The 24,246-nt window shown below is 45.4% G+C and overlaps 1 protein-coding gene across 9 annotated transcripts in view; it reads right to left on the bottom strand.

The window, feature by feature from the left end:
* Positions 1–24,246, bottom strand: part of AUTS2 (activator of transcription and developmental regulator AUTS2) — a 680,474-nt gene that overhangs the window by 524,430 nt on the left and 131,798 nt on the right. The window lies entirely within an intron of this gene.

Genomic DNA, 24,246 nt, shown 5'->3' with positions numbered 1-24,246 from the left:
CTATGCTTGGAAACATACTGGGAGCCAATGTAGGTCTTTCAGGACCGGAGTCATGTGGTCTCAGGGCCACTTCCCTCAAAAATCCACAATGCACAAGAAACTGTTCACACTTTCTGCTCAGTTCCCGTTCACACTTGCTCAGCTGCTGCTACATTTCAGCCTTTACAGCAAGCCCGCAGAGCAGCTATTTCTATGACGCGCCACACCTCCACAGCAGCCACTGTGCGAAGGGCGCCCCCAGCCATTTCTCAAAATGCCAGACATGCCCACTGGCCCCAAAAGGTTCATGAACCTGGAATGTGCCTCCACAGATCTCAGAAAGCTTAAAGGTAAAGGGACCCCTGACCATTAGGTCCAGTCGTGACCGACTCTGGGGTTGCGGCGCTCGTCTTGCTTTATTGGCCAAGGGAGCCAGTGGCCAGTGTACAGCTTCCGGGTCATGTGGCCAGCATGACTAAGCCACTTCTGGCGAACCAGAGCAGCGCAAGGAAACGCCGTTTACCTTCCCGCCGGAGCGGTACCTATTTATCTACTTGCACTTTAACGTGCTTTCGAACTGCTAGGTTGGCAGGAGCAGGGACCGAGCAACGGAAGCTCACCCCATCGCGGGGATTCGACCCACTGACCTTCTGATCAGCAAGTCCTAGGCTCTGTGGTTTAACCCACAGCACTACTCGCATCCCTCAGAAAGTGTACAGGGAACTAATAGGAGCAGAACAGTGAAACTATCAGATCAAAAAGAAAATAATTTTGGAAGCATCTCTGGAGTCGATATTGTTCACACCTTTGCTAGTTGCATTTGTGTTAAGTGTGAGAATCACTAACCACTAACTGCATGTAGTAGCACAACTATAGATGGTAAAGTAGATGACGCATTGCAATTCAGACCATATGTTCAGGATATCTGGAGCCTGTATTTTTTTCAGTAATAGACCATGTATGGCAGTGCAATGTCTTCACTAGGGATCAGCCAGATCTGGTAGAACAGTGAAGTTACTTTTAAACTGTATGCGTGTGTGTTTATGTGTGTGAATGTGTAAAAAACACAGCTCATCTTGAAAACAATTCTACCTATGCAGAACCTCAATAACTGCTTTAGGTGGAATTCAAACCCAAATCTAATTATAAGTAATCTTGAACTTGAAGAGTGATATTCTATCGGTGGGATACACTTCATTTCCATGACTCGTCTTAGAAGCATGTCTTATGCACAACACTTGACTTTCTCAAGGATCTTCCAGAGACAAATTCGCAACTCCTTGAGAGGGAGAGAGTGTTCTTGACACAGCTTTTGCATGCATTCTTGGAACAGTTGAGGTCAAATAACTCCCCACTCCAGCCTTGTATTGTCATATGCAACAGAACTGTTTATATTTCACATCTGCACACTGTGCCAACAAAGCCAAGAGCACGACCATCTGTCCTTTGCACTCATGTCTCCTGTTTGGGCTTTGGGTGTCCTCTGCCACTTGAAGGGTCTGTCTGCCTCATGCCCTGCATGGTCCAAGCCCAGATTTTACATTCAACCAGGTAAGAGCTGTTGGAGATCTCTCAAAAAGGTGACTTGATGGGGTTGCCATACAGTTGTACCTCGGGTTAAGTACTTAATTCGTTCCGGAGGTCTGTTCTTAACCTGAAACTGTTCTTAACCTGAAGCACCACTTTAGCTAACGGGGCCTCCCACTGCCACTGCGCCACCGGAGCACGATTTCTGTTCTCAGCCTGAAGCAAAGTTCTTAACCTGAAGCACTATTCCTGGGTTAGCGGAGTCTGTAACCTGAAGCGTATGTAACCTGAGGTACCACTGTATTTCAAAAAGTGAAAATTCGGACACAAAAGGTATTGAGCTTTCTTTAGGTTTGCCCTAAGTTGCTGAACATATTTTGCAAAATGTTTTTGAGCTATTTCTAAGGAAATTCACCAAAATCTTCACTTCTGACATGGGTTGCCATGCATCCGGATTTTCACGGACATTTAAGCAATTTGCGCTCGGGCGCTGTTACATACGGCTGAATCCCAGCTGCGCCCAGGAAATTCCGGCCGTATGGCAACCCTACACTTGCAAATCTGGCCACCTTCTCTTCCACCATCGTCAAAACAAATGTCCAGCATACTTCCACACAGTCAGAAAAAGACGAACATGCTTTCTTCTTCTTAAGTATAGGTTGTGGTCTCCCCACTCTGAACCTGACTCTGTATGCTCTTTCTCCTAAGCCATGGGCTCCTATACTCGATGGTATAGGCCAGTAGTTTGTAATTCTGAATTCCTCATCCAGTTGTGAGGAATTCTGGGAGCTTTGACTCTCATGAAGGAACCCTGTACTTCTGAACTTGCCGCTATGGCTAAGGTTACCAGATTTTTTTCAAAGAATCCGGGGACACTTTTTTTTTGTTTTTTGAAAAGAGAAAAAAAGCTATTTTTGAAAAAGTTTATAAAAAAGAAGTAATAGCTTCTCTTCTGTAGTCTCCTCTGTCATGCGGTCTTCCTCTGGGCCCCGGCCTGCTCTCTTGGAGCGCTAGCCACCGTGGAGTAGGCTCAGGTCAGGCCTGGGCTCAGCCATGTGTCCTTGCCCTCCCAGTGCTCTCCTACCTCTCCTCCTCAGCAGCAGCGGCAAGGTCGGGGCTCCCCTCTTTTTTCTCCTTCCTCTTTCTCTCTCTTCCTTCTCTCCTTCTCCCTGTGTCAGCTCCGGGGTTTTCCTGGCCCCTGAGTGCCACTGGGCAGTCAGCCGGGTGACCGGGCGCTCTTGCTCCTGGCTCGATTTGGGTCGTGGGGGAGAGGGTCAGTGGTTCCACAGTTGATATGCCGGGCATCCCCAGTTCTTCCTTGGCAGTAGCAGTGGCAGCGGAAGCGGCAGCAACAGTCTCAGCAGCCCAGAGCCAGCCTGGTAGAGCAGTTGGCTCTGGCTGGCTTCAGGAGCTGTTTGCTGCCGTGGCACCCGCCATTTTGCCTCACCGGAAGTCCCTATATGATGTGTCTTGTGCCGTTGCACCAATCATGCAACATTCATTCCCTACTAATAAATCTACAACACTTAAAATATAAATCCGGGGACATTAAATTAAATCCGGGGACATTCCGAGGATGGATTTTGTCCGGGGACAGATTTGTAAATCCAGGGACTGTCCCCGGGAAACGGGGTCAACTGGGAACCATGCGCTACACTGCTGGTTGGGGGATCCAGTCAGGAGTCTCCGATGCCTCATGCAATATGGTCCTTAAGGGAACCAAGCTGTTAAATGGGTTTACACCTACCCACCCAATAATGTTTAGCAGAAATGGGCAAGTGTGTTGCTTTCAGTTTCTCTTATGTTCCCATTTTTTCCAAGAGTAAGTTCAAGTTCTCCACATTTCGTGGTGTACTTAAAAAAAAAATCATTGTGAACATTCATCAGCATTTCAGCACAAATTCCTCGCAACACACACATTTTTGGTAGGGAATTTTGCTTATCCACAGATTTGGGTGCAGACATTTCCCCATGTTGTTTAAATATTTGTATTTCTTTATTTAATGAATGAACATATAACCAAAAATAATACAGATGCCTCCTGCAAAATATGCTACAATTCAGAATTCCTATGCCCTTTTAATTTGTGGGTTTTCTGTGGCGGGGGGGGGGGTGTTATTGGGTTGTTGTTTTTATTTTGATTATATATTTTGTGGTTTTACATTCTGATTTTGTTCTGTGAACTGCCCTGAGACCTCCAGGTATAGGGCGGTATATAAATTCAATAATATATAAATTATTAGTAAGTTTTCAGCTTTCAAGACCTGGAAGACAATATCCTGATATTCGTACATTAAGTAAATGTTTTCAGAAAGCGGGAATAAGATAGGTTTGCCTTTAACTGTGGACCGAATCAAATATCTCCCTCACTGCTAATGATCTGTGTAGTTAATAGTTGTTCTACAGTATTTATTCAGCAGGTTAACCCAACATAGCCCATGATCCACAAGAGGGGAAACAAAGAAGGGCACCAACAGCTGTTGCGGCGACTCCAAATTAAAGGATGCCAATCTAATGAAATTACACTCCAGAAGGGCTGCATTTAAAAATAAACCACAGATTTGCTTTGATTTATGGAAGGCTCCAAGGCCAAAGATGGTGGAAGGGGTAGGAGGTTCCTGTCGGCGTTTGGCAGACAGACAAAAGGATTCTTGCAGAGTGAGTGGAGAAACCAAAAGCATTTTGAAGTGCTCTTCGGAGGGAAAAATAAACAGACAGTCCTATTGAAATAGTAGAGAAGATAAGTGTGCTCTTCAAGGCGTATGGCTGGGGCTAGTTGAATTAGGCAATGAACTCTTGACTGTTCTCCTCCGGCTGCCATGATAAAGTCAAAAGCATCTGCACACCAGTCCCTAACCAACAACAACCACCCATTAATTAACTTTAGAATGAATCAGGCAAGTGAGCTTAATCACTGGCTATTTCTAATATATGGAAGCAGAGCAGGGAATTTCCCACCAAATTCAAATGTAGTAATTGGACATAAGGGTACATCTGAATCTCTCCCCACCAAACTTTATCCCAGGTTTTGAAGTCTTGGAACAACTTCAAATATGGGGATGGTGGTGATGATGGTGATGGACAAGAATAGCTTAGATCGGGTGGCGCTGTGGGTTAAACCACAGAGCCTAGGACTTGCCAATCAGAAGGTTGGCAAGGTTGCCGATCAGAAGGTGAGCTCCCGTTGCTCGGTCCCTGCTCCTGCCAACCTAGCAGTTCGAAAGCATGTCAAAGGGCAAGTAGATAAATAGGTACTGCTCTGGCAGGAAGGTAAACAGTGTTTCCGTGCGCTGCTCTGGTTCGCCAGAAGCGGCTTAGTCATGCTGGCCACATGACCCAGAAGCTGTACGCTGGCTCCCTCGGCCAATAAAGCGAGATGAGCGCCGCAACCCCAGTGTCGGTCACAACTGGACCTAATGGTCAGGGGTTCCTTTACCTTTAAGGTGGATTTTAAATATGCACCTTCTGGCTGTAGGGATGGGTGATGGTCATAGAACAAAATGCTCTCCAATGAAAAAAATCGAAACCTGCATATAGGAAACTGGCACATCCAAATAAATTTCTTTCAGGGGAATTATTATGCTAGTTCTCTAGCAAGACAGTGATCTTTATAGTTAAGCAACCATATTTCCCCAAGGGTAACCTGTCAAGGGCCAAAACCACCAGTAGGTGAGATTTGAGCAAAAAATGGGTAGGATATATTTTGTATCTCTCTGCCCTTCATCCTTTCCCCCATGTTTCCCTTTCTTTGCTACATGAAGATAATTAGGGTTGAGGGCCACATAGAATAGGCCCTCAGGTTACATGTTGACCTCCCCTTTGGGAAGCCCCAAGAAAAGGGCATTTCTAACCAATCACACATTTCCCCTGCCAAGTCTACTTGGTCCTTTTGTTAGCAGACTTCTAGTCTCCTATTGTTAAACCACTCGGGGAACTATATCTCTGTGAGTTGAATAGGGATCTTGTAAGAACTCTCAGCATCCTTAACAAACTACAGATCCCAAGATTCTATAGGGGAAGGTGCAGAAATGATCTTTCTGGCCCCTTGGCCTGATCCAGCCAAGCCATTTCCTATATACTTAATGGGAGTTAAATCTCAATGCAGACTGCCAATGCGAGGAAGTGAATTCTAGGAAAGGAGTGCATTTGGAAAGAGGTCCTGCTCCTGCCCTCTTCCCCACCACCTCCACCTCTTGAAATATACAACTGGCCCATTTAGGATCCCACAGGACGGCCCTTGGCTCCCAAGCATTCCTCTTGAAGCTGCAAATCATTCCCAGAAATGGAATTCCACAAAAAGCCGCATCTAACCAAGGCAATATGCTGTACCCAAACTTCATGTTGGTTGAAAACTTCAGCGCAGGCCCGCAGGGCATGGTCTGCTGCAGATACCTGTCAACTGCAATAATGGTCAAACAGCAGAACGAAGGAGGCAGGCACGTTGCAGCCGGCAGAGCTCAATCAATTAAATTAATAAAAGATGTGCTGGCCAAAAGGTGAAGAAGACAACCTTGCTCGAAACTGACAGCAGTGTACATAGTTCTGCAGAGAAGCAGCTGTAGCATCAAACTAGAACTCTGCCATATGTTTAGCTGCAATTCCTTGTACATCCCTGCATGAACTGGGTCTCTTCCACTTCCATTGCACCTTTGGGGGATGTTTTCTTACAATTTAAAAACGGCATTTCAGGAGACCTTCCCAGATCTAGTCTAGGAGGCTTCTGCTCCTTCAGTGTGGCCCAAGTGCCACGAGAAATGGCAGCAGTAGCAAGCGGTGTTTACAGAGACTGGAAGGGTGGAAAGCAGGGAGCCCACATGCCAGGTAGAGTCAGAGCCAACTGCTTCTAGTTGTGCCCTGAACATTGCAGTCTGCAAATAACATTTGGTGGAGCCAGCTAATTCTGGCTTTCTCCCCATTGTTCTCCCTGCTGAGTTCTACAAAGACAGAGCTGGGGCTAAGAAGGAGGCTTACAGGCAGTCCCACCCCATGGACAGGCTGTAAGAAAGAAGGCAGGCAGATTGGGGCTTGCTGAGTTTGGTGGGGCAGTGCCCCCACTTGCCCTATAGCAGTGTTTCCCAAACTTGGGTCTCCAGCTGTTTTTGGACGACAACTCCCATCATCCCTAGCTAGCAAGACCAGTAGGCCAGTAGCTAGCAAGACCAGTAGCTAGCAAGACCAGTAGCAAGACCATGATAGGAACTGTAGTCCAAAAACAGCTGGAGACCCAAGTCTGGGATCAGCCTTCACAGACAAAAGATCACTGAGGGATCTGTGGCCCTCAAGATGTTGTTGGACTCCCAACAACCATCAACCCCAGCCAGCATGTCCAGTGGTCAGTGGTGGCAGCTGTAGACCAGCAACATCTGCAGTGCCAGAGGTTCCCCATCTGTGGTACAGACAGTGCTAAGCTAGGTGGACCAATTGTCTCGCTTGGTATAAGACAACGTCTTATATGTTCTATCTGTTTCACACAGACATTAACTATACTGACTGGAAGGAGCTTCCCGGCGTTATCAAAGACTCTTCCAGTCCTACCTAGGGAGAGAAGAGAATTCCTCACCATCTGCATTTTAAAGTGAATTAACCTAATTTGTGCCTTCCAGATCGGAACATTATCATCCTTGGGGTTCTGCATGTCTCTGAATTTCACTGTATGGTTCTTGGCTCAAAAACTGTTCCAAAATGCACTAAAATGTTTTTTATGATAACTTTTTTTTATAAAATAAAAATGTACGCTATGATAAAATGCAAATCTTTTGCAATAAAAGCCATCTTTTTTAATAAATACAAATTTAAGTGTGGGTTTTAAAAATGCCACAGATGAAAAAGGATGGAGCATAAGATAAAAAAGTAAAGGTAAAGGACCCCTAGACAGTTAAGTCTAGGCAAAGGCGACTATGGAGTGTGGCACTCATCTCGTTTTCAGGCCAAGGGAGCCAGGGTTTGTCCACAGACAGCTTTCCAGATCATGTGGCCAGCATGACTAAACCGCTTCTGGCAGAACGGAACACTGTGATGGAAACCAGAGCGCACAAAAACACTGTTTACCTTCCCACCGGAGCGGTACCTATTTATCTACTTGCACTGGTGTGCTTTTGAACTGCTAGGTTGGCAGAATCTGGAACAGAGCAACACGAGCTCACTCCATTGTGAGGAACCGCTGAGAGCCAGTATGGTGTAGTGGTTAAGAGCGGTAGTCTCGTAATCTGGGGAACCGGGTTCGTGTCTCCGCTCCTCCACATGCAGCTGCTGGGTGACCTTGGGCCAGTCACACTTCTCTGAAGTCTCTCAGCCCCACTCACCTCACAGAGTGTTTGTTGTGGGGGAGGAGGGGAAAGGAGAATGATGGCCGCTTTGAGACTCCTGAAGGGGAGTGAAGGGCGGGATATCAAATCCAAACTCTTCTTCTTCTTCTCCTTCTGATCAGCAAGCCCAAGAGGCTCAGTGGATGGAGCATATGTATGAAAGAACAGGTGCTGGAAACAGTTTGATGTGTCTATCCTGAGCACGACCTGAAGAAGCTGGAGATTCACCATGGGACATTTTCCATGAAAGTATCCACTGCTCTACCACTCGAGAAGGGTTATTCTTCTCAAACGAAAGTAAGATTCCAGTCTTCATGGTTCTGAATCAAGGACTGTTTTAAGTAGGAGCATAGAAATCTGGCTTAAAGCGGGTCAAACGCCGGGGTCCATCTAGCTCAGTATAGTTTTCTCCCAACTGGCAGAAGTTCTCTCTACACGGATATGTCCAGGACTGAATCTGGAACCCTCTGAATGCAGAGAAAATGCTCTAGCACTGACGTACACCCTCAAAGTGGGGACACTTAGTGGGTATGGATATAAAGCACAGTAAAATCCACAGGGCATGCTGTTAAAGAGCAACAAGGAACAGCTTCACTAGTAACAAGGTTTATCAACTTAACCAGGATGCAAAAGGAGTGGATGTGGAAAGCAAACATTTCTAGTTTGCATTTCCTACATCCACTTGTTCATAAATTATTATCAACATCATCATCAATTTATTAATTTCCTTCTATGCAATCGTCTCAGGGCAAGGTACAATAAAACAGCAAAAACAGTTAAAACACACACACACAAAAACCAGCCATGGCATTTAAGCAAAGCTTAAACAATACTCATGGCAAAGACCCATTCATCCAGCTTGGATAGCTGGGGGGGGGGGGGGATGTATTCAATTGTTCCCGGAAGGTGCAGGCAGTGGGTCATATCTCAACTGGAATGCTATTCCACAGAACAGGGGCAACCAAACTAAAAACCCTGCTTTGAGTTACTGTAGAATAGGTTGCTGAGATATTTGGAACTTGCAAGAGAAACCTTCCTGCAAACCAGAGGGATCTACTGGATGCATAAGGGAGATCATTAAAAGTCAACTCACCAATAAACAGTAAAAACAATATTGTTGTTTGCCAAGAAAATTATGTGTCTATGGTTATTTTTGTAATTTGTGTGTAATTTTGTATTTGTGTTTCTTTGTGTGTGTTTTTGTTGTTGTATAAATAAAGATTTTTAAAAAAGGAAATGTCAGGGAACTGACATTGGAGCAGACTGGAGACGTTAGGCTCCCCGATGATGCCGGAGAGGGAACCAGTAAGGGAAGAGAGAGAGCTTCCGCTGGGGAAGGAAGTCCAGGTGACACCAGGAAGAAAGGAGAGGCTGAGAGCACTTCGGAGGGGAGGCTCCGAGACTCTTCCAGTGAGGTCAGTGAGAAGAGTGGAGGACCACCGCTTGGCACGCCCACTCTGCGCAGAAGGCTTCCGCGCAGAGAGGCGAGGAGGAGGTTGTCCGTTAAGGAATTATTATGCTGGAAGAAGTTTAGGAAACGCCCACTGACGGATTCTGCCAGCGACTGAAGCAGCCGCGCAAAAGGGCTGCTCAGCTAGGGAAAGGCGCAACCACCCCAAGCAGTTTGGAGCAGTTGGAGGTTTACACACAAGCAACCCCAATTCCCATGATAGGAAACATTTGTGGCACCTAAAAAAAAAAGTCAACTCACCATGAATTCTTTTTTTAAAATTTCCTTCACTCCTTTCTGTATGTTCAAGTTGATAAGTATTTCCTCATCAAGGAATTCTGAGGCACGAACTGAGGTTGCTGTCAAAAACCATTATTTAATATGGCACATTATAAAACGAAGTCCAACACTCTTGTAAATTTTCCATTGGGTGAGTTTTTGTGTCATTCCCAACAGGAAACACCCTGAAACACCTTGCTGCTGTTTTATAGCAGAAAATAATGGTACAAGCAATAACAGAGCAAAAGAATAACATTTGGTTCCTTCTAAGTCCCGCAGAAACAATTGTGTTCCTTACAGTGACACACTAAGCAAATTGAGAGGGTGGCCAATGGCTTCTTCTTAAAAGCACTCAATCTTAAGCGATTCAAACAGTGTCCCAGCATTAATGGGCGGAAGCTTTGTAAGCTACAAAAACCCAACACTTTCTGTTGCCAATGATCAAGTCCTGACAATTAGCAGCAGTTCGAGGCAGAAAGAGGCTGGGAAAAGGTTGATGACCTTGTGGAAAGCAGGAAAACAAGACAAAAGAAGGCACTTTAAAGACAAGGGCCCATTACCAGTGCTTGGAATGAACTCATTCAGTTTAACAAAGCTCACTGAATTAGTTCAAGCTTCTCTGAACTACAGCCGAAAGTAGTTCTTCAGATATCATGCAGCAAGCTTGTTTTCTCCTGCTCCGGAGGGTAGGACCCGAACCCGTGGCTTCAAGTTCCAAGAAAGGAGATTCCAGCCAAACACCAAAAATAACTTTCTGACAGTAAGAGCAGATTCCCACGAGTCCATCACAGTGGAACAGATTCCCTCGGAAGGTGGTGGACTCTCCGTCCTTGGAGGCTTTTTAGCAGAGGCTGTATGGTCATCTGTCATGTATGATCTAGTTGAGATTCCGGCATTGCAGGGGGTTGGACTAGATAGCCTTTGGAGGTCCCTTCCAATGCTACAATTCAACAAGTTAGGTCTGCTTGTGGCTGTTTGCATTTCCAGCAGTTTTCCATGGGTGTGGTGCCCTTCTGTTGTTAGGTCTTGGAAGACTTCCAGTGGTGAATCCCATCAGCATGTATACATAAAGAGCCTTGGGGGGCGGGGGGCAAACTGCACTTGGTAAGAGGAAGAGTGGAATTTCCTAAATGACTGCAGCAAAAGGGAGAAAAGCTGATTCCTCACTTCTGCTGGTTGGAATCAGCAAAAATGTTTTAGAAAGAAAAAGGAGCATTTTCGCATCTTAGTCTGCAGGGGGGGCTAGAACCTAAGGACATCATTCTCCTGTGAGATTCTCTTTGCTGGAAAAGCCAGAAATGCTTTCAGAGAATCAACGTTCAAAACAGCCCTTATAATAGTCTTGAGCAGATAGAATAGGAGAGGAGTGTCTCAAGGGAAAGAGAAGAATTAAATAACTAAAAAAGAGGGGGTGAACCATCTAGACTAGAGAGAGAGAGAGAGAGAGAGAGAGAGAGAGAGAGAGATGATAGATGATAGATAGATAGATAGATAGATAGATGATAGATAGATAGATAGATAATAGATAGATAGATAGATAGATAGATAGATAGATAGATAGATAGATGATAGATAGATGATAGATAGATGATAGATAGATAGATGATAAGAGAGAGATAGATATAGATAGATAGATAGATAGATAGATAGATAGATAGATAGATAGATGATAGATAGATAGATAGATGATAGATAGATAGATAGATAGATAGATAGATATAGATGATAGATGATAGATGATAGATGATAGATAGATAGATAGATAGATAGATAGATAGATGATAGATAGATAGATAGATGATAGATAGATGATAGATAGATAGATAGATAGATGATAGATAGATAGATAGATAGATAGATAGATAGATAGATAGACAGATAGATGATAGATAGATAGATAGATAGATAGATAGATAGATAGATAGATGATAGATAGATAGATAGATGATAGATATAGATAGATGATAGATGATAGATAGATATATAGATAGATAGATGATAGATGATAGATGATAGATGATAGATAGATAGATAGATAGATAGATAGATAGATAGATAGATAGATGATAGATAGATAGATGATAGATGATAGATAGATGATAGATATAGATTCAGCATTAAAATCTTAACTCATAGCTCCTTAAAACTGAACACTCTCCATCATAGGTGGAGATTATGTTTCACATAATTTGCAATACAGCAACCCCAGGGTTGTGTTGTGCAGGTTCTGTCCAGTTCCCCTATGGAGATGAGTCGCCCAAGCTCTGGCTAACTTTTATGTTAGCTGACTGCAGTGCACTCTGTGTGGGTCTTGCCTTTGAAGACCACCCGGAAAACCACAAGACACTGTGGCTGTCATGCTAACAGGGACCGGATCAGGAGATCATACCTTGCCTATCTTGAAAGAACTCCTGGCTCCCAGTAAGTTTCCAAGCTCTGTCCAAAGTGCTGATATTAGCCTTTGAAACCCCTTTGAAAACCCTGTACCACTAGTACCCAGATATTTGCTGGATCACCGCAGGAGAGGGAGAAAGAGAGAGAGACTCTTCAGTGGTGGCTCCTCATCTCTGGAGTCCCTAAATACCAATTTACCACTAGAGGCTGACAAATTAGGGTGAAGGAGACATTGTGCCACCAACCTCAACCTGCCCTCAACCTATTTAAAGTTGTTTCCAGGTGACTTTTCTGTATTCCTTGAAACAGACTTGGAGAGTCTACCCACAGGGTAGCAAGATGGGGCAAGAAATCCCATTCAGTTTGCATTTGAAGGCAAACGTACCCAATTCACACTTTACAAAATGATATAAGAGCCAAAACATAGCCACCAGTCATGTTTTGTCTTGTTTTTTTTAATGCATATGCTAGGCTAAATCATGCACAAACATGCATATTACTTGTGAAAACAAAAAAAAAATGCATTACATTAGAGAGAAAAACAATGCTTGTAAAAGTGCGCATATTTAGCAAAATTGCCTACAAAAATGCGTGTGCTGTGTGAAATCCACATTAAAATGCTGATGAATTTTCATGAAGGCTTATTTGTTTAAGGAAGTTGCAAACTGATGTGGAACTGTAGGGAACTGAACTTGTGGCTGGGGAAAAATGAGAAAGTGTGACAAACTGAAATTGACAGATTTGCCCATCCCTATATGTAGGTGCTCCTTCATGGATCACTGCCTTGCCGTGGTGAAGGGGCTTGAATAACTCAAAGAAGCTATGAGCTATGCCATACAGGGCCACCCAAGATAGACAGGTCGTAGTGGAGAGCTTTGACTAAATGTGATCCACCTGGAGCAGGAACCGGCAAGCCACTCCAGTATCCCTGCAAAGAAAACTCCATGGACAAAAACAAAAAGCATATGACAGGAGTGCCTGCCGTGCTCTGGTCCATGGGGTCATGAAGAGTCAGGCATGACTAAATGATTAAACAACAACAACAACAACAACAACAACAACAACAAATATGTAGGTGAGATCAGTGTCTGGGCTCCCACTCAGGCCACGATGGCAGAGGCTCCCAGGTGAGAGTAAGCAAGAGACCTTTATTGAGGCAGATTAAACGTGCAGGCTCATAGCAGCCACAAAACACACACAAGCTGGAGGGGAGAGCAGGACTAGGTGGTCTGGAAGCAAAAGCCCAAGCTGAAGGACTCAAAGATCAGGGCAAGATGTTCAGAACTGCACAGGAACAATGGAGCTGTCCCAACAGGTTGGCATGCCCACCTACCAAGTTCAGTCACAAAACTCCTCTGCCTTACAGGGACATTGAGTGTGCAGATGCATGCTGTGTCACAGAGGACGGGTCTGTTCCTAGAGGCAGAAGTGCCGCCTAGTCCTGGACAACCAGGCTGTACCCTCCTGTTCTGATTCCAGTTCCTCCACCCCCCAGTGCTTGGTTGATGCCCGCTTAATGGAAGCCTGCTGGATCAGACCCTTTGGGTTTCCAAAGGGTCCATTCCCTCGGCAGCAACACAATGTACTCATCAGATCTGCATTTTGATGAGCAGCCAATTTGGACCTGTAGCTTCTGTTTCAGTAAGTAATAGGTTGGCCATAGTCTCCTCCTGCATGTAGATCTCCTTAATGGGATTTAGGGTTGTCTGAATAGTGAGAGCAGCTGGAGAAAGTGACTGGGAAATGTCACATTTATTGTGCTGTTCTCACTATTTGGCGTTGGAATACAATGAAAAATGCAGAAAAGGAATAAGGAAATTATGAGACAGGTCTATGCTTATATAGCCATCCATAAATAAGGAAGAAAACCCATCCATCCAATGCAAGGAGCACTACATATTATTCCATTGCAAGCCACAAATATCTGTCAATCATTCTAATACGATTCTTGACCTTGAACCAAGAAAGATTCTATATTGAAAGAAGGAAGAGCCAGCAAGGAAAGGAAGAGGAGATAAAAGATTTTCAACTACAGAGGGAATCTATTTATGTCTTAGGACTCAGTAATGCATACTCTTAAGGCCATACTGTTTTGGATTTTCTATTACCCCTTTGCTATAAGGGCAGACATAAAATGAAGATGTAAGACCTCTTGGCTTCTGCAGTGTATAGTGAGTAAACAGAAAATCCCAACCAACAAACTGAGAATTTAACAATGTTGGGGAAAGATTCCTCACCCTCCAAACTAGTTTACTGAAGAAACCTCTGCAGTGACAGTCACTGTTAAGTATAATTGTTCAATTGCACACTGAAATGGAGAGTGCCTGTATGTATATTGCTGAAAGGCTTAACATTGGAAAACTCCACTGGCATATACTAAGCTAGAAGAGAGCTCTCTGAGATTCTAGCTAGGTTAATGATTAACTGTTGCTGTTCTCTGCTCTTTCACACGAGTGTTTAACCTTAGGTCACATGATTAAGGTCGAAATTAAAACTGTAGCACGATGGTTTGGGAGACTGTACCTGGGCCACCTGTGTGCTTGCTTAGACCGCTGTCCAGGTACTTAAACTGCTCTGGGAACTGTAGTTCTGTGAGGGGAAGTGGGGATTCCAAACAACTCTACAGCATCCTTAGCACACTACATTTCCCAGGATTCTTTGGGGGAAGCCATGACTGTTCAAAGCACTCTCATAGTGTTTAAAATTCATGCTGTAGATATGGGTCAAGCTTTTTCTTGTGGGGTGCTTTGCCAATAAATCGGCAGGAGCCACACAGTAAGGATCTTGACACAACCACAGGTTTAACTGGAGTAAAAGGAAAGCTAAATCACTAGTCAAAATGCAGCCAAGGCTTTCTGAAAAATACATACGCTGTATGGTAAGAACAGAGCAGGAAGATTTTCTAAGAAGCAAGAAAGAGATCAGACAACTGGCTGCTTTTAAGATCTTGACTTTTCCCCTCTCCAGTCACTCGGATTCTTTTTGCTGCTCTAAGTGTCTCCGAAAGGTCATAAGCTAAATATACAGTATTTAGTGAATAAGTAACTGGATAACATCAGGAAGCAAGAAAACGTTGCAATTTTCTTAATGGCCACCAGCACAAGGTTTATGGTTTAGGAATTGAATTGTAGGAACCTACTGTACTATCCCTTCCCTCCCCCCCACTTCCCTGTAGCAACTCCGTTGAAGTCAACAAATTGCCAAGATAAATAGTCCTGGATGCTCAGCCTATGTTTTGGCTGAGCTAAGTTAGAGTGTTTTGCAGCAGGTACTGGAAGATGATGGAAGGCCACAGAACAGAGTCACTGAATGTCAGGGACTGGCTGAACCCTGAGGAGAGGAGGCTGGATACTGAGGAGTGGGCGCCGGGAGAAGGAGGGGTGGAGACTGACTTAGGAGAAGGGATCAGTGATTTGGGGGAGCCTGAAACAGCCAGGAGATGAGAGGTAGAGGCAGCAGAAGCTGGAGGATTGGAGAGTGAAGAACAAGTGCAGCAGGAGGGGGAGAGAGGTCAGGCTGGTGGAGAGTCAAGGGCTTCCATATTTCCTCCTGCTGCCCCAGGACCAGGAGAGAATTGAAGAGGGAGGAGCAGAAGATGACATGCAGGTGGAGTCTTTGTCTGCTTTCACACAGCTTGGATGGAGGAGATACATTAGCTGAGGCCAGAGGCGGGGCCTCTCTCTTGTGGCAACTGCCTCATTGGGTGCACACCTAGAAGTAACTGAGAAACGTAGGCAGGGCCGGATTTAGGTTTGATGAGGCCCTAAGCTACTGAAAGTAATAGGGCCCTTTATATGTCCAGCTGTCCTTTGTCAACAACAAATTGTCGCTGTTATTTGTGTTGAATATATGCTATATGGTAATTTATGGACCTAATGGGTATCTATGGGGACGCGGGTGGCACTGTGGGTTAAACCACAGAGCCTAGAGCTTGCCAATCAGAAGGTCGGCGGTTCGAATCCCCGTGACAGGGTGAGCTCCCGTTGCTCGGTCCCTGCTCCTGCCAACCTAGCAGTTTGAAAGCACGTCAAAGTGCAAGTAGATAAATAGGTACCACTCCGGCAGGAAGATAAACAGTGTTTCCGTGCGCTGCTCTGGTTCGCCAGAAGCAGCTTAGTCATGCTGGCCACATGACCCGGAAGCTGTACACCGGCTCCCTCGGCCTACAGAGCGAGATGAGCGCCACAACCCCAGAGTCAGTCACGACTGGACCTAATGGTCAAGGGTCCCTTTACCTTTAATGGGTATCTAAAGCCATTTGCACATAACAAATAAGAGCCTACGCAACACAAAACACTGTTGCTGTATGTAGGTTTTATTTTATTTGTTTTTTTCTTATATTTTGGAAATGTACATCCAGGGTTGTTGTTTTTCCTTTAATATTTTTTTTGGGGGGGGGGGCTAAGCTATAGCTTGTTTAGCTTATACGTAAATCCGGCACTGGACGTAGGACTGATGGGCATGCCTTTCCCTAACTTGCAAGTGCCCTTTTGCCACTGTGCCACATGCTTATAGCATTGGTGAGCAAGAGTTTATTCTAACGCTCTCATCTTCCAGTCTTGGATGATTATGATGATTATTCCGTTCCCCAGGAAATGTTTTACGAGGGGCTCTAAAACAGTGTGCAACACAACGTCATTTCTTTTACGGCTTGTGGAAATAGCAGGCCCATCGGTACCTCCAGTACAAATGTACTTCCAATCATTACACCCGAGGGTATTGTTATTTGAAAGCTAAATGTAGGCCAGGACCATTTGCAATATTTATTGAATACTAATGCAAAAAGTTAATTTCCAACCCTGCCGGTGCCAAATTTTAAAAGTGGAAAATAATCATCTTTTAATCAAAAAACAAAATAATACACTGTCATCATAAGCTCAAGATGGGTTGTAACTTTAAACGGCCACTCCTCTGGGGGAAGCTTTTCTCAGCAGCATCCATCTTTTGCTTATAGAAATTAATATGGTTTTATTAACTCCCTGCCTCTATTTGCATTAACAAATATATTTCACATGATACCACATGGACCCTCTCTTTCCCCAGGCTCCAAGTATCAGGGAACATTCGACTAAAGTATAAGGATGTTGGAACATAGGAAGAACCTGCCGGGTCAGGCCAAACCCCCATTTAGACCAGCTTTCTGGTTCTCACTATAGCCAACCAGAAGCTTAGGGGAAGCCTGCAAGCGGGACCCGAGCACAATGGCATTCTCCCCTCCTGTGGTTTCCAGAAACTGGTATTCAGAAGCATATTGCCTCCAAAAGCAGAGACAGAACAGAGCCATCATAGCTAGTAGCCACTGGTGATGAGCCACTCCATGAGATTGTCTAACTCTCTTTGAAAGCCAACCACATTCTTGGCCATCACTGCCTCTTTTAGCAGACCCTCCAAGTGTCCCTATTTTCCAAGGACAGTCCCAGATTTACAGAAGCTGTCCCAGTTTCTGATTTGATCCCAGAACATCCTGCTTTTCTGTAGGATGTCCCTATTTTCAACAAAGAGATGTTGGAGGGTATGGATTTATGTGACCCCTGAGCCAAGGAAATAGGTAACTATGCAACCTTTAGAAGACACCTGTATAGGGAAGCTTTTTTAATGCTTAATGTTTTTATATATGTTAGAAGCTGCCCAGAGTGCTGGGGCAACCCAGTCAGGTGGGTGAGGTATAAATATTATTATTATTATTATTATTATTATTATTATTATTGAAAAGGACATCCCTATTTTCATCGGGGAAATGCTGAAGGGTATGTTTTAGGAGTGAGTTCCATAACTACATGCTGTGTGAAGTAGTAAGCCCCTTTTCTTAACTCCCCTCCTTCATTTTCTTGTATACACATTTATTTTACTGTATGTGCGCATGTCGGATGAAGGAAAGAAGTACAACAATGAGTCTGGCAAAGAGGAGACAAGCTCTGGTGCTCCCACTACAGGTGTGTGGGTTGCACTTGTGTTTCAGACTTCAAAATGCTTTCAGATTCATTGCAGAGTTGCAAAAAGAAAGAAAGTTACCTCACAACTTGCTTAAAGCTAGATTTTGAATTCAGTTTTACAGAACAACGGGGGGGGGGGGTTGGAGGGAGGGGTGTTCCAATAAATTTATAGCTCCTGAAGGAGGAGTTTTGAACTCCAAAACATGAAGAGTAACCACAATGAATATCTTTCTTCTGTAAAAGCACTGGAGTTTGACTCTTCGTTGTCCGACGCCTTTGTGGGCATTATAGATTTATCTGATGTGGGTACCAAACAGCCAATACTCTGTTGAGTAAATTAGTCCCAATGGAAGACGGAGATTATCTGATTCACACCCACCCATGCAGAATGCTTACAAAAAGGGGGTTCAGCATGTGCGCGCACTGAAAGAAAATGCGATGGAACTCAGATTCATCAGTCAAGCGATTCAGCTGCAAAACTCTAAAGGTGTGTCTGTGTGTTCACTTTATGTTTTTATATGTGTGTGTTTAATGTAAGCTATCATGGGCCAGATGGTAAGATACCAAACAGAATTAATTTAACACATTTTCTTCAAGATGTTACAATATTCAACAGCGTCTGCAATAAAGTCTCCCCCGCCTCCATCCAAGAAAAGATCGGCTCTGGTCCCTCCCACCAGCCCATATTTTATGTGAGGTATTTTGTTTCCATTTCTGATCAGAGCAGACAATTGCGAACTCTAATACAGTGGTACCTCGGGTTACATGTGCTTCAGGTTACAGAATCCGCTAACCCAGAAATAGTACCTCGGGTTAAGAACTTTGCTTCAGGTTGAGAACAGAAATCATGCTCCGGCAGCGTGGCAGCAGCAGGAGGCCCCATTAGCTAAAGTTTCAGGTTAAGAACAGACCTCCGGAATGAATTAAGTACTTAACCCAAGGTACCACTGTACTTTGTGTCTGCAACCTGACCCAGGTTCAGCCCTTAACATCGCCGGGTAGTGCTGGGAAGACCCCATGTCCAAAACCCCAGAGAGCCCCTGCCAGCCAGTGTAGTCAATAATGAGTTTGACAGACCAATAGTCTGTCTCAGCTGCTTCCTGTGTCCATGTATGAACATCCAATGATTCTTACACTATAGCTGTTTGCCTTAGCAGAACAAAGAGTCGCACATGGCAGCAGTGGACAGCTTTCACCCCTTCTCCGAATTGTTTGGTGCCCCCCTGCCCCGGCCAAAGTCCAAAAGCCACCTGCAAGCCATCAGTTCAAACCTCTGGCAAAAGTGATTCTTCCAGCTGTAACCTACTGATCAAGGGAGGAAGATAACAAAGAGAAGTGACTCTCAGCCCCGTCAGGGGAAGCGGAGGTTGCTTCTGGGTCCGATAACCCTCCAGCCTCTCCTGAGCTGCAGAGGCTCAGGGCAGAGAGGCGGAGGGAACTAAGTTCTATCAGGAGGAGTGCTCGCCTTAAGGCCAGGAGAGGTGAGTCACCTGTGGGCCGGGACTGCCCTATGCCTAAGGGGAGATAAAAGCCAGCCAGCCCCAGTCCCAAGTTGCGGGAGCAACATTGTTGGTTGTCGGTTCCAGCCTGATCCCTGACCTGCTTCCCTACCGGAGCTCCTGACCTCACCAGACGCCCTGCCCTGCACCCAGCTTCGGCTTCTACGGACTGCCTTCATATTGCACCATTGACCTCAGACTGGACTCGGACCTCGCCTCTCGGTTAGCCCCCAGGACCAGCACAAAACCTCTGGTACTGCTTTAACCAGAGTCAGTCTGCTGTTCCATCTAGACTAGAATTTCCCAAACTTGGGCCTCCAGCATTTTTTTTGGACTACATTTCCCATCATCCCTGACCACTGGTCCTGCTAGCTAGGAATGATGGGAGTTGTAGCACCAAAACAGCTGGAGAGCCAAGTCTGGGAAACACTGATCTAGACCACTACTCCTTATTCTAGTTGGTGGTGGATCTCCAAGTTCTTAAGCACTTGAGATCCTTATTAGGTATATAACTGGAACCTGCTGCATCAAACCAGTGGCCCATCTTGTCTACCCATCTGCTCTAACAATGGCTGGCCAGCTGGCCCTATGAGAAGCCCACAAACAGAACCTGAGCACAACAGCATTGCTCTGGAGCACCCCAAAACTGCAATGTCTGCATGCATGCCAAACACTCCTACCCCACCCTTGACCTTTCAACATTGAGGGCTTCCAAGCATGCTGAAGACATCTTGGATTATATTCCAGGGAGCTCTATATGCCTTTGACTGATAAGTCCCTAGAAGGCAGGCATATACATTTGTTTCGGGGGGATTGGCAAGCAGCATAAATTCTGGTGGAGTCCAATCTTAAGTTAATAAGATTGTCAAAATAAAGCCAGGATAGAGGCCTGTGTATTTGATACAGTCATGTCAATCCGTTCTTCCCTCCTTCTCTGAAACCCACCCACTGCTTTCTTTTCAATTAGCAGTTCTTGGATGGGGAGTAATGAAAGCAGTTGCTAAAGAGCACTCACACGTCAACGTTGAGGCTGCAAATCCAAAACTTTAAATAGCATGTTGTAAATCGCTTGTCACTGCTGTCAACTTGCCTTGGAACAGCACAGCAAGACGCAATCCAAACTCATCGGCTTCGCTCCCCCCCCCCAACTGTTGGCACAGCCAATCAGACACTTCTCCCCTTCCCAGCTTCAATTTCTACTGTCTCGCTAACACTCTACCAAGACAGGTGTGCCCCACCATTGACAAAAAAAAGAGGGGGAGGAAGTAAAATGGTTTAATCCTCTTCCACACCTGGACCCAGTTTTGGCAGCTGGGTCCTTGTCACACAACCCAGGCTGCATTCACACAACAGTTTATTCCATTTGGTGGGTGTTTCCCTAACGATCCATTTCCACCTTATCTTTGAGCTTTCACACAGTCGAAAAACTGCTTCTGGAAATATAGCAGAATGTAGCACAGGGTGAGGCAGGATGCACATCAGGCAGGGCTCTTTTGAGCATGGATCAAGCAATGAGGAAGATCTCCAGGTAGACTCTACACATGAGTAGCATCACTACCCCTTGTGGGGGGGGGGGGGAAATCCCATTGCTGAACTATGCCCTGTGTGAATAAGTACCGTATGTTTCGCTCTATAAGCCGCACCAGACCACAGGACGCACCTAGTTTTTGGAGGAGGAAAACAAGAAAAAAAAAATTCTGAATCCCAGAAGCCAGAACAGCAAGAGGAATTGCTGCTTTCACTGCGCAGCAATCCCTCTTGCTGTTCTGGCTTCTGGGATAGCTGCGCAGCCTGCATTCGCTCCATAAGACGCACACACATTTCCCCTTACTTTTTATGAGGGGGAAAGTGTGTCTTATAGAGCACAAAATACGGTACTTTCTTTTAACAGTCCTGAATCTCCCAACATTCAGCTTCATTAGAGGTCCCTGAGTTCCAGTATGATGTGAGAGGGAGATTATGCTCTTTCTCCAAACCATTCGCTGTTTTGTACACCTCTCCAACCTGTCCCACTTTTCTCTAAATTTCTAAGCCTTGCAGATGTGTGTGTGTGTTGTGATGCCCAGCTTTATATTATGAGGCACTTATTGGGCAGATGGCTATCTTCAACACTTCCGAGGAAGCATTTCCTGAACAGTGGAAAGACCACTGCAGTCAGCACCGGGTGACATGGACATGCCTGGAGTCTGGCGTTACAGTTCATTAAAAGTGACACAATCCGACAAGGAACAAGATGAATTTCTCATTCTGACTGTGCGCCAAGTGATATTTCCTTCCTACTTGGAACTGCTCAGAACCTCCCGTCTTCTTTTCACGGGATTCTCAGATTTGGAACACCAGCACTCAAATATTGTGTTGGAAATATGGAACGTCACATACTGAATATTTACTGGGCTCTAACCAGATGCTACTATGTGGAGCTAAGAAGTACATAGATAAAACAATTAATAATAAGAAATGTGTTCTTATAATAAACTGTTCAGAACAGTTTCAGTCTTTGCAGAAGACTTTTTTTTTTCATTTCAACCAATCCTTGTTTAAGCCTTCTGCCAGATATTCAGAGGGTGCTTTATGTTGTTGTGAGCAAGCTTGCAAGACAAGAGGTTTGCTCGTGTCCAATTTGTTGGATCTACCTTTACATTAGACCAGGCTTCCTCAACCTTGGCCCTCCAGATGTTTTGAGACTACGATTCCCATCATCCCTGACCGCTGGTCCTGCTAGCTAGGGATCATGGGAGTTGTAGGTCAAAAACATCTGGAGGGCCGAGATTGAGGAAGCCTGCATTAGACCCTCCCTTAAGCAATCTTAAGGGACGCGGGTGGCACTGTGGGTAAAAGCCTCAGCGCCTAGGGCTTGCCAATCGAAAGGTCGGCGGTTCGAATCCCCGCGGCGGGGTGCGCTCCCGTTGCTCAGTCCCAGCGCCTGCCAACCTAGCAGTTCGAAAGCACCCCCGGGTGCAAGTAGATAAATAGGGACCGCTTTCTAGCGGGAAGGTAAATGGTGTTTCCGTGTGCAGCTCTGGCTCGCCAGAGCAGCGATGTCACGCTGGCCACGTGACCCAGAAGTGTCTGCAGACAGCGCTGGCCCCCGGCCTCTTGAGTGAGATGGGTGCACAACCCCAGAGTCTGGCAAGACTGGCCCGTACGGGCAGGGGTACCTTTACCTTTACCTTTAAGCAATCTCAGAGAAACCCTTGCGTGCTTTGGGGACTCCCAAGAAGCAAACTGTGCCAGAAAGCTTTTCTACAAAGATTCATAAGGCAGCTCATTTTGTTTCACATCAGGCAGGGCATTCAGCACCACTGAGAAGTTGCATGTTGTGTCCAAGTGAGCATAAGCAGGCATGCAATGTCTCTTCCTCCGTGAGGAAAGACAGCTTTGAGGGGGGAATATGGGAGAAATGGTTGGGATCAGACGCCTGGCCACCATCTCTCCACTTCTGAGTAGCTTCACCTTCCCACCCAAGTTCAAAATGCAGGTAAACTTGCATTTTGAAGAGTTTGGATTTGATATCTCGCTTTATCACTACCCTATGGAGTCTCAAAGTGGCTAACAATCTCCTTTCCCCTTCCTCCCTCACAACAAACACTCTGTGAGGTGAGTGGGGCTGAGAGACTTCAGAGAAGTGTGACTAGCCCAAGGTCACCCAGCAGCTGCATGTGGAGGAGCGAAGACGCGAACCCGGTTCACCAGATTACAAGTCCACTGCTCTTAACCGCTACACCACGCTGGCTCTCTGGATCTGATTTGGGCACAGACAACAACTTGTGGGGCCATTTGATGTCAAGGAGTGGCAAATATACAAAGTATACAAAAGGTTAAGCAACCATCTCCTACTTGTTCATTTAAAATTTTCTCCAAAAATTTCCTTTGAATGGTGTTGCAGTTCCATGGTGCATGTTTGCGTCGCTGCATGTACTTCCTAAGCGCCCTTGCACACGCATGCACACATGAAGCCACTTTCTACTGGATACAATCACTATTATTTCATAAACCATATGGTCGCCCCCCCAAAAAAAATTCCTACTTAATTATGAGCACTCCATTAAGGGTTTGCCTGTAAGAAAAGGCGAAGGAAGATCATGGCTGTTCTCACCATCATACAGCATGGCAGGTTGGCCATGGGCTCATGTGCTACAAACCAGCAAGTTCAACTCCCTGCACAAGCCAAGAGTGCATCCTCAGTACATAGAGATGCCATGCCAGCGTAGCATCTAGGCAACGATTGTACTATATACTCAACAACAGGTTAGGCACCTTCCTAAGATGCCATTCGTATTGTGCCTGTCAGCATCTGTTATGAGCCCTGCATCCAGCAGTGAACTGGACATGGAGGCTGCGGGGGCACCAGATATGGAGCAGGATCTAGATCAGGGCTCAGGGCAGAGTGCAGAAGATCACTGGAGGCAACTGTACCTGAGGCAGTTGGATAATAACTCCCAGAGGAACCTCCCAGACCACCAGGGCCTATAGGGTCACAGCCCAGGCTCTCAGAGGCACTTTCCCCTGCTCCTGAAGAACCAGATGCCTCCTACCACACATCACCAGTCCAGCAGTACCAGGAGCACATCAGGAGAAAACTATGGAATGAAGGCAGAGTGTCCATCTTCAGGTCAGAAGGTTGGCCAGTTAAAGCCCTGAATTTCTCTCAAGGGGGTGGAGCCTGGAGGAGGTTGAGGACAGAGGCACCAAAGGCCTCAGGCTCCTCCCAAACTTTGTAAGAGCAAGCTCCTCACTTGGAGCCATCTGTGGTCGTAATGAACAAAGCCAAACTATGACCCGTTTCCTTAAAAAGAAATAAATTTTACAAAACCCTTCTGGAGGAAATGAAATTCTGATCCTACCAGGTGGGGAGGGAAAATGAAAATATAATATAATAA

The sequence above is a fragment of the Podarcis muralis genome, chromosome 15, assembly GCF_964188315.1.
Source record: "Podarcis muralis chromosome 15, rPodMur119.hap1.1, whole genome shotgun sequence".
NCBI lineage: Eukaryota > Metazoa > Chordata > Lepidosauria > Squamata > Lacertidae > Podarcis > Podarcis muralis.
The sequence above is the reverse complement of the archived record's forward strand: the minus strand, read 5'-3'. Positions and strand labels throughout refer to the sequence as shown.